The 15,098-nt window shown below is 51.4% G+C and overlaps 1 protein-coding gene across 3 annotated transcripts in view; it reads right to left on the reverse strand.

Annotated features, from left to right (window-relative positions):
* sea (mitochondrial citrate transporter scheggia) overlaps nt 1-15,098 on the reverse strand; it is an 88,306-nt gene that overhangs the window by 49,483 nt on the left and 23,725 nt on the right. The window lies entirely within an intron of this gene.

A 15,098-nucleotide genomic window follows, 5' to 3' on the forward strand; every position in this document is an offset into this window, starting at 1 on the left:
ATGATAAGGTGCTGACAAACGTGCGGGTCGACAATCGCGCGATACTGTTAAAAATTGGCCGGGTGTACAGCACACAGAAGGGCACGAAGTGCGCAAGCGCTACTTCGAATCAGAGCAATACCTTTGATCAGAGTTGTCCGAACTAGAGTCGAATGACGAGTGCTTCTCGCTGCCCAGTCCAGAGGGGCGCGCAATCTCTACCGCTTTCAAACAGATGCGTTCGGCAGTCACAGGAAGCTATCTTACACGCAGCTCTCGGAGGAACTCCGCAACCTTGCCTTCCAGTTCTGCGGTCTGCCCATGAAATGACGTTTTCTTTTGGTTGCTGCAAGTTGTAACACGTTGCTTCTGCCTCCGACACTACCGAATACTTTTTTCGGATACTCCAAATTCGCGCTGTGCCGCCAGGTTGCTGTGGGCTTCCGCGTACTCAATCGCTTTTTTCTTGAAGGCGACTGAGAATTGCCGTCGGCTCATTTTGAACCAAAATGTGAAAAAGCAACCTTTAACCAATATAACTTTGTGACAATGGAAACACAAAATGCCGGTGATGTCACCGCGCCGCGTTGCTGCTGATGGCGATGGCGGCTGTTTACTTCATCTGCCCATCGTTGCAAGACTTCTGTAGTTTTTCCGCCAATGTCTGGTATATAAGACGAGGGTCGACTTTTCGCAATGGTTTTTTGAAAAAAAGTTCAAACTATATTCCAGTTTTTACGGTAGCTTATTGAGCCGCTGTACTGAGACAACACGGTTCGAAACCTACACCCAGAACAATTTGGTCCACTCAGTATGTGGCATTGTGTACATATGTGCCGCTCTTGAACAAACCTCTTCCACACCGACATGGGTAGCTGAAGATGCAGGACTGGGTATGCTCTTCAATCAAACTCTTTGAAGCCAAATTGGAGCACTAGGTATGTGCCACTTGGTGTGTGGCACTGGGAATGTGCCCCTGCACAATGACAAAAAGATCCCTTAAATTTATCCAATGCTGGAATAAATCTGTAACAAGCATGTGACGCCCCCTCGGGCATAATCTTCATTGGCCTGCCAGGCTTAATAGGCAACATTGGTCACTGCACCAATAAACACCGCCGAGCACAGCTGCTCGGCGGTCAGTCATCGTTCATCACCACCACGCTGCGGAGCGTCTGTCTAAAGGAGGGTGCCACAAACCTTCCCTTGTTCACAAACCCGGGCAGATCGTGACACTGGCTACGAGTACCTACGGATCGTCCCATGCCGCCGGGAGCGGCGAAACACCGGCCCCCGATTGCTGCCGACATGCCGCTGTATGGAAGGCTCAAGCCATTCGAGGGAGATGGGTCCACCTGGCCAGTTTACGAGGAACAAGCCCACGTGTTCTTCCAGGGAAACGACCCACCCGAGGCCAAACAGTGAGACATTTACCTGGCCAGCTGGGGGACCCGCGTCTTCAGTTTCCTGCTCGACCTTCTCAAGCCAGCCATGCTGAATGTTAAGATGCTGGGTGAGCTGCTTGCCATACTGCGCTCACATTTCAACCTGGCACTGTCCACATTAAGAGCGTTTCCGCTTCAACAACTGGAGTCGCCGGGAAGGAAAGACCCTTGGGCAGTTCGTCGCTGCTCTATGAGGGTTAGTGAGTGCCTGAGTTTTCGGGCACCAACTGGACTTGCTGCACCAGGATCGTTTCATCTGCGGCATTAACAACACCGCCATGCAGACGCAACTCCTGGAGCTTCCCGACCCCTCGCTGGACGCCGCCGTGAAGCCAGCGTTGGCAATGGAAGCTGCCGCCAAGGATGCTGGCAAGATTGCCCGTGGGACTGGCTCACCATCGGCGGAAGTGGCAGTCAACAAGTTGGCGACAAAGGGCAGTACCTGCGATCACTGTGGTGTTGCCCACTCCCCCTCACAGTGCTAGTTCTCTCAAGCACAATGCTTCACATGTGGGTAAACTGGGCACCTGGCACGGGTATGCCAAAGGGAGAGGACCAACAGCGAACAGCAGCAGCAGCCTGGTTCAAGCCCAGGTACCACACAAGCCCGCAGCCAGGGTAGCTGTCGTAAGGGTACGCGGTGGGGGCGAGCGGCAGCAGGCTCGAGTTCTTCCGTGGCGAGGCTCCACGTTGTGGCCGAGGACCCGCCAATTTTCGACATGTGGCACCACAGGCTTTGTGTTATCGTTTGTGCCGTCGTATAGGGTCTGTTCTGAAAGTAGTGGGACTGGTTTTTTCCTGGGCGAACGGGCAGACAAGAGGCAGCCTGCGTGCGCAAGATTGGTGAAGAGGGATATTGGGAATGCTGGGAAAAAAATCGGCAGTCGGCTCTCGGCTGTTGAAGAGAGCAGGTCGCTTGTACTGTGAACCTCTGTCAAAATGCCTCGTCACGGAGAATCATGGAGCGCTTACTGGATCAGCGATACGCGATCAAATTTTGTGTAAGGCTTGGTGAAATGGGCAAAGAGACTCACGACGTGATTAAGGAGGCCTACGGTGATGCTGCCATGGATAGATTAGGCGATTTTGAGTGGCACAAGCTGTTCCAAGAAGGTAGGGAAACACTGAAAGATGACGACCGCTCCGCACACCCTTCGACCAGGAAGACCAACGAAAATGCGTCTCGAGTGAAAAATCTACTGAACAATGATCGTAGGATGAGTATCAGAATGAGTGCTGATGACTTGAGCATTCCTCAAGCCCAAGTTCTTGAGATCGTTACAGAAAACTTAGCCATGAGGAAAGCGTGCACAAAATTCGTGCCACGAGTGGTTGTCAGAGGAGCAAAAGGTCAACTGGAAAGCCATCTGCCAGGACTTTCTTCATCATGTGAACGAGGACCCCGACTTTTTGGACAATGTAGTGACCGGTAACAAAACGTAGGTGTTTCATTACAACCCGGAGAGCAAGCGCCAGAGCTCAGAATGGCCCATCCCTTCTTCCCCAAGCCCTAAGAAAGCACAAATGAGCAAATGCAAAAGTCCATGCTCATTTGCTTTTTTGATCGACATGAAGGCATTCACAAAGAGTTCATACCACCCTGACAAACAGTTAATGCAGTTCTTTACGTGGAAGTCCTCAAAAGACTGCGAAAACGCATTGTTCGTGGGTGGACGCCGAGCCATTACCAAGAATTGGCGGCTGCACTGTGACAATGCACCGAGCCACACAGCGTTCTGCATAGTGGAGCATCTTGCACAACACAAGGAGGCAACGCTGCCTCAGCCCCCCCTACAGCCCTGACTTGGCCCCACCAAACTTTTTTCTATTTCCGGGAATAAAATCGACATTCAAGAGGAACCATCATGGATTGGTAGAGGCAGTTCAACAGGACATGATGAGGGAGCTAAACAGCAATCCGGTCCAGGCATTCCTGGAGGCATACTGACACTTGTACTTGTATTTATCAGGCGACACGTTTTGCCGATTAACAATTGTTATCGCACAGCGCGGGACGCGCCTGCATGTATCCGAAGTTGCTGGAAAGTTATCGATGCTTCTATCCGCTGTCTGTTGTCGCCGAACCTTGTGTTATCTGATTTCATCGCTTGACACGAATGGTGTAGAACTTTGTAGAAGGCATGCAGGTCCCAACGATTAGTCTGGAACATTCGATGACTACTGTATAAAAGCCGACGCGCTTGACCCGCTGATCAGATTTTCGCCGATCGCCGACTGTGTTCACTGTTATCGTTGTGCTATAAGTGTAGCCTGTTTTGTGGGCACAGGTTTGCCCAATAAAATTTAGTTTTGTCGTTCACAGTGGTGCTACCGTGTTCTTCAATGTCAGCACTACGTGACATTTGGTGGAGGTGCTTGTACGTTCACGTACCGAACGCCCCCGCAAAGCCGCGATGCAAGCCCGAAGCCCGAGGACAAAACCAACATCGCCCAAGACCAGCGTGCTAGCCGCAGACTGCAAGGACTGCCCCCACAGCACGGACTTCTACCTGAGTCGACAAAGAAGATCGTGGTCAAAACAACCCCAATGGCTGCCCCAGCGTCCCCCGTTATCCTACAACAACCTCGCGACCCACCGACCTTCCACGGAGCAGCGACTGAAGACCCAGAATCCTGGCTGGAGACCTACGAACGAATCGCAACTTTTAACAACTGGGACTCCAACGACAAGCTGCGGCATGTATACTTTGCCTTAAAAGATGCCGCCAGAACGTGGTTTGAGAACCGGGAGTTGACCTTGACGACATGGGACCTCTTCCGTAGCGGCTTTCTGCGCACCTTTACGAGCGTCGTGCGCAAGGAAAGGGCCGAAGCCATGCTGGACGCCCGAGTGCAGCTACCTAAAGAGAACGATGCCATTTTCACGGAAGAAATGAACGCCTCTTCCGCCACGCCGACCCGGATATGACCGAGGAGAAGAAAGTCCGCCTTCTCATGCGTGGTGTGAAGGAAGAACTTTTCGGCGCGATGGTACGAAGCCCACCGAAGACCGTAGAAGAGTTCCTTCGAGAGGCAACCAGCATCGAGAAGACACTCAAAATGCGAAACCCGAAGAGTTCGCTGAACAGCAACGAGGAGACCCGGAGCTAAAAGCCCTAGTCGAGTATTTGGAAGGGCACACCGACGTTGTCCCTAGGGCATTTAAGCGTGGATTGTCTTCGTTCACGCTACAAAACAACCTGCTCGTGAAGAAGAACTTCTCACCAGTCCGTGCCAGCTACCTTTTTGTTGTAGCGTCAGCGCTGCGTCCAGAAATACTGCACGCCCTAAACGACGATCCAACCGCTGGGCACCTCGAATTCTCCCGGACGCTGTCGAGAATACAGGAAAGGTATTACTGGCCTCGTCTGACCGCCGACGTCGCCCATTACGTCAAGACATGCCGAGAGTGTCAGCGACGCAAGACACCACCGACAAGGCCAGCAGGATTACTACAGCCGGTCGAACCTCCTCACCGACCATTCCGGCAGATTGGGATGGATTTGTTGGGGCCGTTTCCGATGTCAACATCCGGGAATAAGTGGATCGTCGTGGCGACGGACTATCTCACCCGCTTTGCTGAAACTAAAGCTCTACCAAAAGGCAGTGCAGCTGAAGTGGCGAAAGTTTTCGTCGAGGACATCGCGCTGCGACATGGTGCCCCAGACGTCCTCATCACTGACAGAGGAACGGCCTTTACAGCGGAGCTCACCCAGGCCATTTTGAAATACAGTCAGACAAGGCACAGGAGGACAACTGCCTACCACCCACAGACGAATGGTCTTACGGAGCGGCTGAATAAGACCCTCGCCGACATGCTAGCAATGTATGTTGACGTCGAACACAAGACCTGGGATGCCGTCCTGCCTTACGTAACATTCGCTTACAATACGGCAGTGCAAGAAACAACACAGATCACGCCGTTCAAGTTGGTCTACGGCAGGAACCCGACGACGACGCTCGACGCCATGCTGCCACGCGTCGCTGACGAGGAGAACCTTGACATCGCTACCTACCTCCAGCGCGCCGAAGAAGCCCGACAGCTCGCCCACCTGCGGATCAAAAACCAGCAGCGTACCGACAGCCGACACTACAACCTCCGACAACGCTTTGTCGAGTACCAGCCCGGTGATCGTGTTTGGGTATGGGCCCCGATACACTGACGAGGACTGAGTGAGAAACTATTGCGACGCTATTTTGGACCCTACAAGGTCATCCGACGTATTGGCGCACTGGACTATGAGGTCGTGCCTGACGGCATTTCACATTCACAGCGACGTCGTGCACGACCTGAAGTGGTCCCCGTGGTGCGTCTTAAACCGTTTTACAGACGCTAACGAATTTTCCTTATATTGTTTTTGTTTTCTTTACTACGAGTGCTTATTTATTACTTTCGTTTGTTTGCAGCATCGGGTCGATGCTTTTTAACAGGGGGGTATTGACACGTGTACTTGTCTTTATCGGGCGACACGTTTTGGCAACTAACAAATGTTATCGCACAGCGCGGGACGCGCCTGCATGTATCCGAAGTTGCTGGAAAGTTATCGATGCTTCTATCCGCTGTCTGTTGTCGCCGAACCTTGTGTTATCTAATTTCATCGCTTGACACGAATGGTGTAGAACTTTGTAGAAGGCATGCGGGTCCCAACGATTAGTCTGGAACATTCGATGACTACTGCATAAAAGCCGACGCGCTTGACCTGCTGATCAGATTTTCGATGATCGCCGACTGTGTTCGCTGCTATCGTTCTGCTATAAGTGTAGCCTGTTTTGTGGGCACAGGTTCGCCCAATAAAATTTAGTTTTGTCGTTCACAGTGGTGCTACTGTGTTCTTCAATGTCACCCATAGAGTTTCACATTACAGTAAAACCTCGTTAAACCGTACCCGCTTAAACAGTAGTTTCGGTTTAAAAGTAGTAAAGTCAATTCCCCGACTCAGCGGCCATTGAACATAATGTATTTTGTATCCGCATTAACCGTACCAGCTTATTGCGTACGCATCGGTTAAAACGTAGCGTTTCCACTTTTCGTCGCGCAAACATGGCGGTGCGTCGTCTCCATCGGGCGGCCCGGCAGAACAACAAGCCTCGGAGATCGGTACAACGGCCTCCAAGCGCCCTGTGCGTTTGCATGTGAAGCCGCATCAACATCAACATCATTTCGACGCCGCATGGACGCCATGCCAGAGAGCGTTGTGGCGTCGTGCAAGCGAGGACTCGCGTCATGTCAAAGCTAGGATAAAAAAGACGCCGGGTGCTCAGCATAGAAGAAAAATTAGACATCGTCCGTGCTACCGAACGTGACACGAAGAAGTCGGCGCTGGACTGCGACATGGATCTGCTGTTGACTACAGTGTGTGGCATTTGGAATGCGAAGTTGCTCGGCAGCGCTGCTGCGACCGCGAAGAGATGTCGGCTACGAGGTTCGACTATTCACCATCGTTGCCGCTGTTGTTGCCGAAGTGTCAACTAGCGACAGTGATGAGGACGACACGGAAATCGACAGCACGGGCTATTCAGGCCCGACAGTGGCAGAAGCTGCGCGTTACGTCAGCCTCGTGAATGCGATCGTCGCAAGAACAGGGGCGCGATAACGTAACTATTCCAAACGAAAAGTTTTCCGAACTCCGGCACCCGGCAATGAAAAAGGCGCCACGGGACTTATGCAGCACTACTGCGCGCGTGCACGGAGAATACGTAACGGCAACGAGGAATCTGTCGTGCCGTGCGAGTGTTTGCCGAGAAGAGGGGGGCTGGCTGAGAAGCTGGCACGCAGCTTCAGTAAGTTTGAGGCCGCTGTCGTCGTGCTAGGCCGCCGTGACATCAAACGAAAATAACACTTACGTCCCGCGAAGTGAATAAATACTGCATGTTTTTTCCCCTTTCATCACACTCTCTCTGAGTTCCGTTATCGACAGGTAAGTGGGCGATCTCATGCTATTTCGCTTAAACAGTACTACCGTTTAGTACGTACTTTTTCCGAGCTCCAGCCAACTACGGTTTAACGAGGTTTCACTGTAGTATACCTAGAGGGAAATCTGGCGCTGAGATCGTTGAACCATCATGGGAATGATGGGAAGTACAGGCTTTGGATTGGCATTGTGATGACTGGCAAACTAGTCTACAAGTATATTTTGATAGTTTTGGTTTTGGTTCAAGCGCAATTGGTATAACCTGCAGTGGGACAGTGCAGCGCAAAGCTCTCCGCCTTTGTTACGCTGCTCGAAGTGGCGATAGCGTGCTGGGCCAGCAACTGGGACGATGCTTGTGTCGCGGTGTGGCGTCGAAGCCGTGACGAGAAAGCGGCGGCATCGTAAACGTTGAAAGAACATGTTTTGAGCGTTTGGACCTTTGTTAAGTGTGTTAGGTTGGCACTGTAGCGTTACGTGCTTTATGAAACTTCAGAATAGGACAAAGAAGGCACTACTGATACAAGACATATACAGTTGTACTTCTAGTGGCTTGACAATCAAATTTTATTGAGGGCTTCATTAAGTGCTCGTTTATGTGCTCATTGAAATGCGTGTTTTAGGACTTTGAGAACACAAACTTACTTGTGGTAGGAAAGGTTGCTGCTTCCTGGCTGTAGTCTAGTGTCGTAAAATGGGTACATGCAAAGCCACGCCGTAACACTTCGGAAGCGGTACGTCAATATAAAATATGATGAAGCATACTCGTAGGAGGCCACAGGCATCCCTGCTAGCAGTGCAGCAGATGTGCTTGAAAGTACTTGAAGACGTTCAGCAATTGTGACAGCTGACGCAACCTTTCGAAAGAGCGAGAGAGTTCGCAAGTGCCTGTCGTCTGCTAGAAAAGTCTCGCGTTTGCAGCGAGCAGGCGTTGCAGTAGACGACACTTGTAGTATTCCGCTCAAGGGCGCAACGCTTTGTCACAATACAACATTTTTATTTCCAGAAATACTTGATGAGTATTTTTATATAAGTACATGCACGGTTGTTTTGCTGTTGCAAAAATAAATAAATAATTATTTTTTGGCGTTAAATTGGGAACAGAATCGCACAAGTATGCATACCCTGGTGTGTCCTGGTGACAAACTATAGTAAACCATGCTTCCAACTCAATGTCATACAAAGTTTATGTAGCGTGTTGTACATTATATAACATACTGCAGAAATAGAATTAGATTTTACGCGATAATATTTGAGTATAGCTTCATTTACTGCGCCAGAAGCAAACGCCACTAGTCTAAAGACCGAAGTCTAATGACCTGTACTTCCCATCGTTCCCATGTAGATTGAGGCAACGCTCATGAGAACCCCTGTAGACACTAGCGCCACATTTCCCTCTAGGGTATTTATTTAGAAACTCTATGACGTCACCACTACGTGACAATACGAAAACTGGAAAACTCGTTGGCAGCAGTGTGTAGATGCAGAAGGGTGCTACTTTAAAAAATTCGAATCGTTTGTGCTATTATCATGAATGAAATTTTTTTAAAAAGTTAGTCCTACTACTTTCAGAACAGACCCTGTACATGCTGGCGGCCGAAGTCTGTGGGCACCCCAATTCCACGGAGCTCGACACAGGGGCTAGCGTGTCAGTAATGGCTGGGAAACTGTTCAAGCGTATATTCCCCGGCATGTCCATCAAGGCTTCGGGTGTGATGCTGTGCAGCTACTCCGAGCAGCTCTCCCAGGTCCAGGGTCAGGCCCAGGTCAGCGTTCGCTTTGGCGACAGGGACGAAACCCTTCCTCTTTACTTAACCAAGGGGTCGTCGCCAACGCTGCTGGGCTGAAATTGGATTCATGCACTGGGCGTTTGCCTGGCAGAGTACTAGGAAGCCAACCTGCATGTGGTGACCGACGTCCCCAGCCTCCTGACCGAGTTCCAGTCCCTGTTCCAGCCAGAGATGGGCACATTCGTTGGCACGACGGCTGGCATCTATGTACTCGAGGGAGCCTGGCCATGTTTTTTCAAGCCTTGCCCACTACAGTTTGCCCTGAAGGACAGGGTCACCCAGGAGCTGCAACGGTTACAGCGAGAGTGCATCCTGGTGCTTGTCAAGACGTCTGAATGGGCCGCTCCCATTGTACCAGTCTTCAAGCAAGACGGCAGTGTCAGGACCTGCGGGGATTTCAAGGTTACCATCAACCTCGTCGCTACCATCGAGAAGTACCCGTTGCCCCGGATTGGATCTCTGGTCAACGTTGTGTGGTGGACAGAAGTTTACCAAGCTTGACCTCGGAGATACTTACCAGCAGCTGGTGCTCCAGGATGCCTCCCGGAAGTATTGTCACAATATCGACAATTTTGGCGCTCTTCCAGTACACGTGCTTACCCTTAAGCGTGGCCTCAGCCCCAGCCATATTTCAGAGGGAGACGGACAACCTCTTCAGGGGCGTGAGGCACATGGCAGTATACTTGGATGACAACCTGTTTACTGGCAGCGACGAGGACCACCTGCAGAACCTGCACAATGTCCTGGCACGACTGCATGACGCTGGTTTCAAGCTCAAGCTAAAAAATTTCCTTGCCCCCAGTGTTGAATACTTGGGACATGTCATCTCCCAGGCTGGCCTAGACCTGGCTCTCAACAAAGTTGATGCTGTGCTCAAGGCGCCTAAGCCCCAGAACAAGAAGGAGCTTCAGAGCTACCTTGGCCTCATAAACTTCTACAGGAGTTTCCTGCCGAGCCTGTCAGAGCATCTACAGCCGCTCAATCATCTGCTTCAAGATGGTCAGGAATGGGTCTGGAAGAAGGAGCAGGACCGGGCCTTTCAGCGCAGCAAGAAGCTAATCGCTAAGGCTCCAGTGCTGATACACTTCGATCCTTCCAAGCCTGTCGTCCTGATCGCAGTTGCGTCGCCGTACGGCATGGGAGCCGTCCTGGCGCACTGCGACAAGGATGGCCGGCAACACTGTCTTTTGCTTCTCGTCGGCTTCATGCTGCAGAGCAACGCTACAGCCAGCTGGACAAGGAAGGCTTGGCCCTCATGTTCGGTGTCGAATGCTTCCACTAGTATCTGTGGGGCCGGAAGTTCGAGGTAGTCCCGACCCACAAGCCGCTGTTGGGGCTGCTGGGGCCTGACAAGGCTGTTTCAGTGCAGGCATCACCTTCAGTGGTATGCTAGGCCTTGAGACTGGCAGCTTACAGTTACCAGCTGGTATACCGTCCGGGAAAGGACCTAGAACCTGCTGATGTCCTGAGCCGCCTGACCCTGCCAGGGGTGTCTGAACCTGCTTAAGTGTTCATGCTGGAGTACCTGGAGGTACTCTCCAGATCTGCGGTATCGCAAGCTAGCAGCCGGGACCAAGTCCTGTCTCAGGTGGTCAAGGCGGTGTCCCGTGGGGATGAATTGGTTTAGCAGGCCTATAGCCACAAGGCTGCGTGGCAGAGCAGTAGGCAGCCCTGCGTGGCAGGGCTGCCTACTGTGGGGTTCCAGGGTGGTGATCCCACAAAGTCTCCAGTCCAGGGTCCTGCAGTTGCTGCACGTGCGTCATCCTGGCGTGGAAAAGACCAAGATGGTGGACCGGTCCCAAGTTTGGTGTCCTGGCCTAGACCAGGACATCGCTCATACAGTTCAGAGCTGCCAAATCTGCCAGGAGCATCAGCGGGTCTCATGTCATGTGGAAATCACTCCCTGACTGTTCCCAAGAGACCTGGTGGCACCTGCATGTGGATTTTGGGGGCCCCTCAAGAGCCGTTACTTCCTGGTGGTGGTGGACGTCTTTTTGAAGTGAGTGGAGGTTCTACCTGTCACCCCTCCATCAGCAGGCGCAACCATTGCAGTGCTACGACAGGTTTTCGCTACCCAGGGGTTGCCGGACGTCATCGTGGCCGACAATGGTCCTGCTTTTGCCAGCGCAGAGTACCTGGCCTGGCTGACGAAGAACGGAATCCGCCAGATGATGGTTCTGCCGTACCACCCTGCTTCAAACGGTGCAGCCGAGCGGGTGGTGCAAACCATCAAGGACAAGCTCAAGAGCCAGACGAGATTTCCGGATGCAGGTTGCCCAGATACTGTTCCAGTACTGCACCACGCCCCACGATGTTCCTGGCCGTGTCTCCTGTGAGCTCCTGCCGGGCCAGATGGTCAAGACACCCTTGGACGTCTTGCATCCGGACCTCCAATCCACAGTGCTCCTGAAGCTGCTGAAGCAGAAGCTGGCTGCTTACTGAGGGTGCCGTCTTGGGCCTTTGCCGGAGTTGGGAGCTCCAGTTTTCCCCAGGAACTTCCGTTCTGGCCCACCCTGGTCTGCCGGACAGGTGGTGTCTCCTTCCAGCGCTTCATCGCTGCTCGTCCGCATGCCAGATGGGGCCACATGGCACAGACAAGCCGACCATGTTAGGCCTCGCATCAGGACCTGGCAAGCACCCTTGACTGCCACTTCAGAGTTCCAGCCTGCATGAGGACTAGCGGCAACAGCAGTCATTTCCAGCGGAGCACCGCCCACCTCTGAGGCGGCAAGAATTGCCAGTGGTGCGGCACCCGTTGGGCCAGTGTCAAGTCCAGCACCACTCACAAGGCCGACCACTGTGGACCCTTCGGACGAAGTGAGGCTGGCTCAGGCAGCACCCGGTGTTGCCACACCCGGCCCGTCAACACCAGTGTCCAGGCGGAGTACTCGACCGCGGAGGCTGCCTAACCGTTACTCGCCTGGATAGCAGACGCCATCGTTTTGGTTGGGAAGGAGGCAGAGCCTCCGTCACAGCCAAAACCATGAAAACTTGAACTTTTTTTGTTGTCGACAAACAAACTGGGGGTAAGGGGGTGTAACAAGCATGTGACGGCCCCTCAAGCATAATCTTCGTTGCCCTGCCAAGCTCGGTAGGCAACATTGGTCCCCGCGCCAATAAACACCGGCGAGCACAGCTGCTCAGCGGTCAGTCATTGTTCATCACCACCACGCTGCGGAGCGTCTGTCTAACGGAGGGTGCCTCGAGCCCTCCCTCGTTCATGAACTCGGGCGGATCATGACAGAATCGAACCCACATAACACAGGTTCCTCAAGGACAGCAACCCAATGCATTAGCAGGCCATGCCACAAATGCACTGGGTATGTGGTGCTGTTCAATGAACGCCTGCAATGCTAGCACTTTGTTGAGCTGCACCATAAATGCACTGTGTATGTGCGACTTTTCTATAAACCTCTGGACAACTTGAGTCACTGAGTATGTGCCATTGAATGTGCGACAAGAAAGGGAACAATTCTCAGTGTTTGCATGCCACGCTTCGCATCTCAGAGGACACGTGCAGACTTCTCGGCAGTGCCACTATATGGTGCAGCGTGTCCAGAAGGAAGCGTGATAGGAGCCAGGCTGCTGCATGACGCGTTTTTAAGTGTTCGCCATGCACCAGCGTGCCACGTATTTTGGAGGCCACATGCAGGCACCACTAGGCCGCTAGGTACCACCGCGTGTTCTAAGGCAAACACAAAAGAGGAGTCCTGGTGCAATACATGCATCATACATAACTCATTCAACGCTAGCAATACATTGTGTCGCTACACTGATTCAATGCCAAACGCATTACCGTCGACAGTCATTGTGAGATGGTGCAAGTGTGCTGGACGGACGGATGCTCTGCCGAACACTTGTCATAGCAATTACACAAACGATCCAGGTTAATTTTCATATCGCTGCTGCCATGATATTCTGCACAAACTGTGAGTGCGATAAGATTGAGCTGGCCACACACCATATGCTGCGGGTGCCACAAAAAGCGTGCAAGGGTGAGCCGAGAAGGATGGTGGCTTGATGCAAATTATTTTCCTGTGCGGCCACAGCTGAAGGTTACACAAACGCGTGTGCATTAGGGGGGAAAAGGACGGGTCTCGATGCATACGCAGCGTGCATGGCTCGCGTGTCTTATGCTGGAGGTTTCACCGCTAAGTGACCATGTAGCAGTTCTGCTGACCACAAAGCCACCAGATTTGCATGTTTGAAGTTGTGCACCCTTTGGGGGCATGTACTGCAGTAATGGACATAAGGAAGTAATGATATAACAAAGTAATCTTGTCTCTCTCTTCAATATGATCATAAGGAGGTCCGAGTGTATTACAACCCAAACAGCTAGTTGTCCTTCATGAAAGCGCCGCTGCAACTTTTTTTACTCCCTTCCCATCGTGAATGCTCTCATCTGGTCCTGTTCCACAAGAAGTTCCAATCTCCTCATCCAGTGTCCAACCTGCTCTTCAATGTCACTAGCACTACTATCGCAAAGCTGGGATTTCAGTGTCACAATAGTCTTTCATTGTCAGCGTTTCACAAGAATGAAACCATCTTATTGAGTGGCTGCTGCTTTCGAACACAAAACACAAATTTTCACAATCTTGAATGAATTTATCAATGTATGCTTAACCTGAAATTTATTTTTACAAATGTGAAACTTCCTTGCTAAACTTATTTTGTAAGAAACTCTTTACCTTTGTAAAGTTCTTGTTTTCTTTTGCTGTCTTTTCTTCTTGCACATTTTTCTTGCTCCTGTTTTCCTGTTATTGCTCACTTCCCTCTGGAATTAATGCAAGACTCAGGGTATAAAAGGTAATTTTTCTACTAAGCTGAACGAAGTGAGGGCCTTTAATTTTTCAAAGATTTCATGCAATCCAGCCCAGTGATGGGGCTATCTTCTACATGCCAAATCAAGAAATTGAAAGTGAGAAATTGCCGTTTACCAAGCTTCGGACAGCGTTCGATGCGCTGTCACACAGTCAAGGCTTCCCATCTCTCAACGACAGCCTCGGCACAGGGGGCAAACCTCAATTGACAGCCGATGAAAGTTCCGCTTTGCTATCAATGGCAATGAGTAGGCACAAACATGGACATTGAGAAGGGATTCTTCTATATAGAGCAGGAGCCTGACCAATATGCCTTCAGTTTTTTCTGCGTTGACATCATTCCTGTCAGCCAAAAAAAGAACATCAAATTGCGGTGCTCTATATGGCAAACCCAACCTAACCGAGTTAGTGACTCCGGGTGTATCCATGACTCCCAGTAAGAATCGCAGCTGGTGGAGCAGACCCGAATTACAGTGTACTAGATAGGGGCAGTGTGTTTAGGCGGTGGAGCGCGCCACGCACCGCTTTGAAGCCGGGAGCGTAGACAGGTCCCAGATGTATGCGGCGGCGCTGCAGTCCCACGAGCTGTACGGACGCATTCTTCGTGTGTTGCGGCCAGTTGCAGCGTGCTTGCCATGTGCTTGCTCAGAAGGGCTCTGAAGGAATTCCTCGAGTTTCTGTCTCGTTGGGAGTCACATGCAAAAGGATTGCCGTTTGTTGGGAGTGTTGGTAGACTGACTTGGAAAGCATATTTAGCGCCGGCAAACTAGAACAGACGGGAACGACACCAGAATGCGCTAACTTCAACTTGATTTTCAAGAAACACCCACCCATTTAACTGTGCATGGGTGAAATAGGTGGGTGTTTCCTGAAAATCAAGTTGTTGAAGTTAGCGCATTGTGGTGTCGTCTCCCTTCTGTCCTTGTTCGCTGGCGCTAAATATGCTTTCCATTGCAAAAAGGACTTTGCGGCTTGAGCCAGTCGACGGCAGATAGGCTCCGTGCGACATTGTGCAGCACTTTGGCTCTGTTAGAATACTTGGAAGGAGAGAGTTTTAAATACCTATTGACATCTAGACTAAGCCAATAAAAGTTGAAGAACTTCTTGTGAGGTAATCGTGCGGATCCAACAACCACCCAACGCCGTCTCATTTTT

The sequence above is a fragment of the Dermacentor albipictus genome, chromosome 2, assembly GCF_038994185.2.
Source record: "Dermacentor albipictus isolate Rhodes 1998 colony chromosome 2, USDA_Dalb.pri_finalv2, whole genome shotgun sequence".
Taxonomy (NCBI): Eukaryota; Metazoa; Arthropoda; class Arachnida; order Ixodida; family Ixodidae; genus Dermacentor; species Dermacentor albipictus.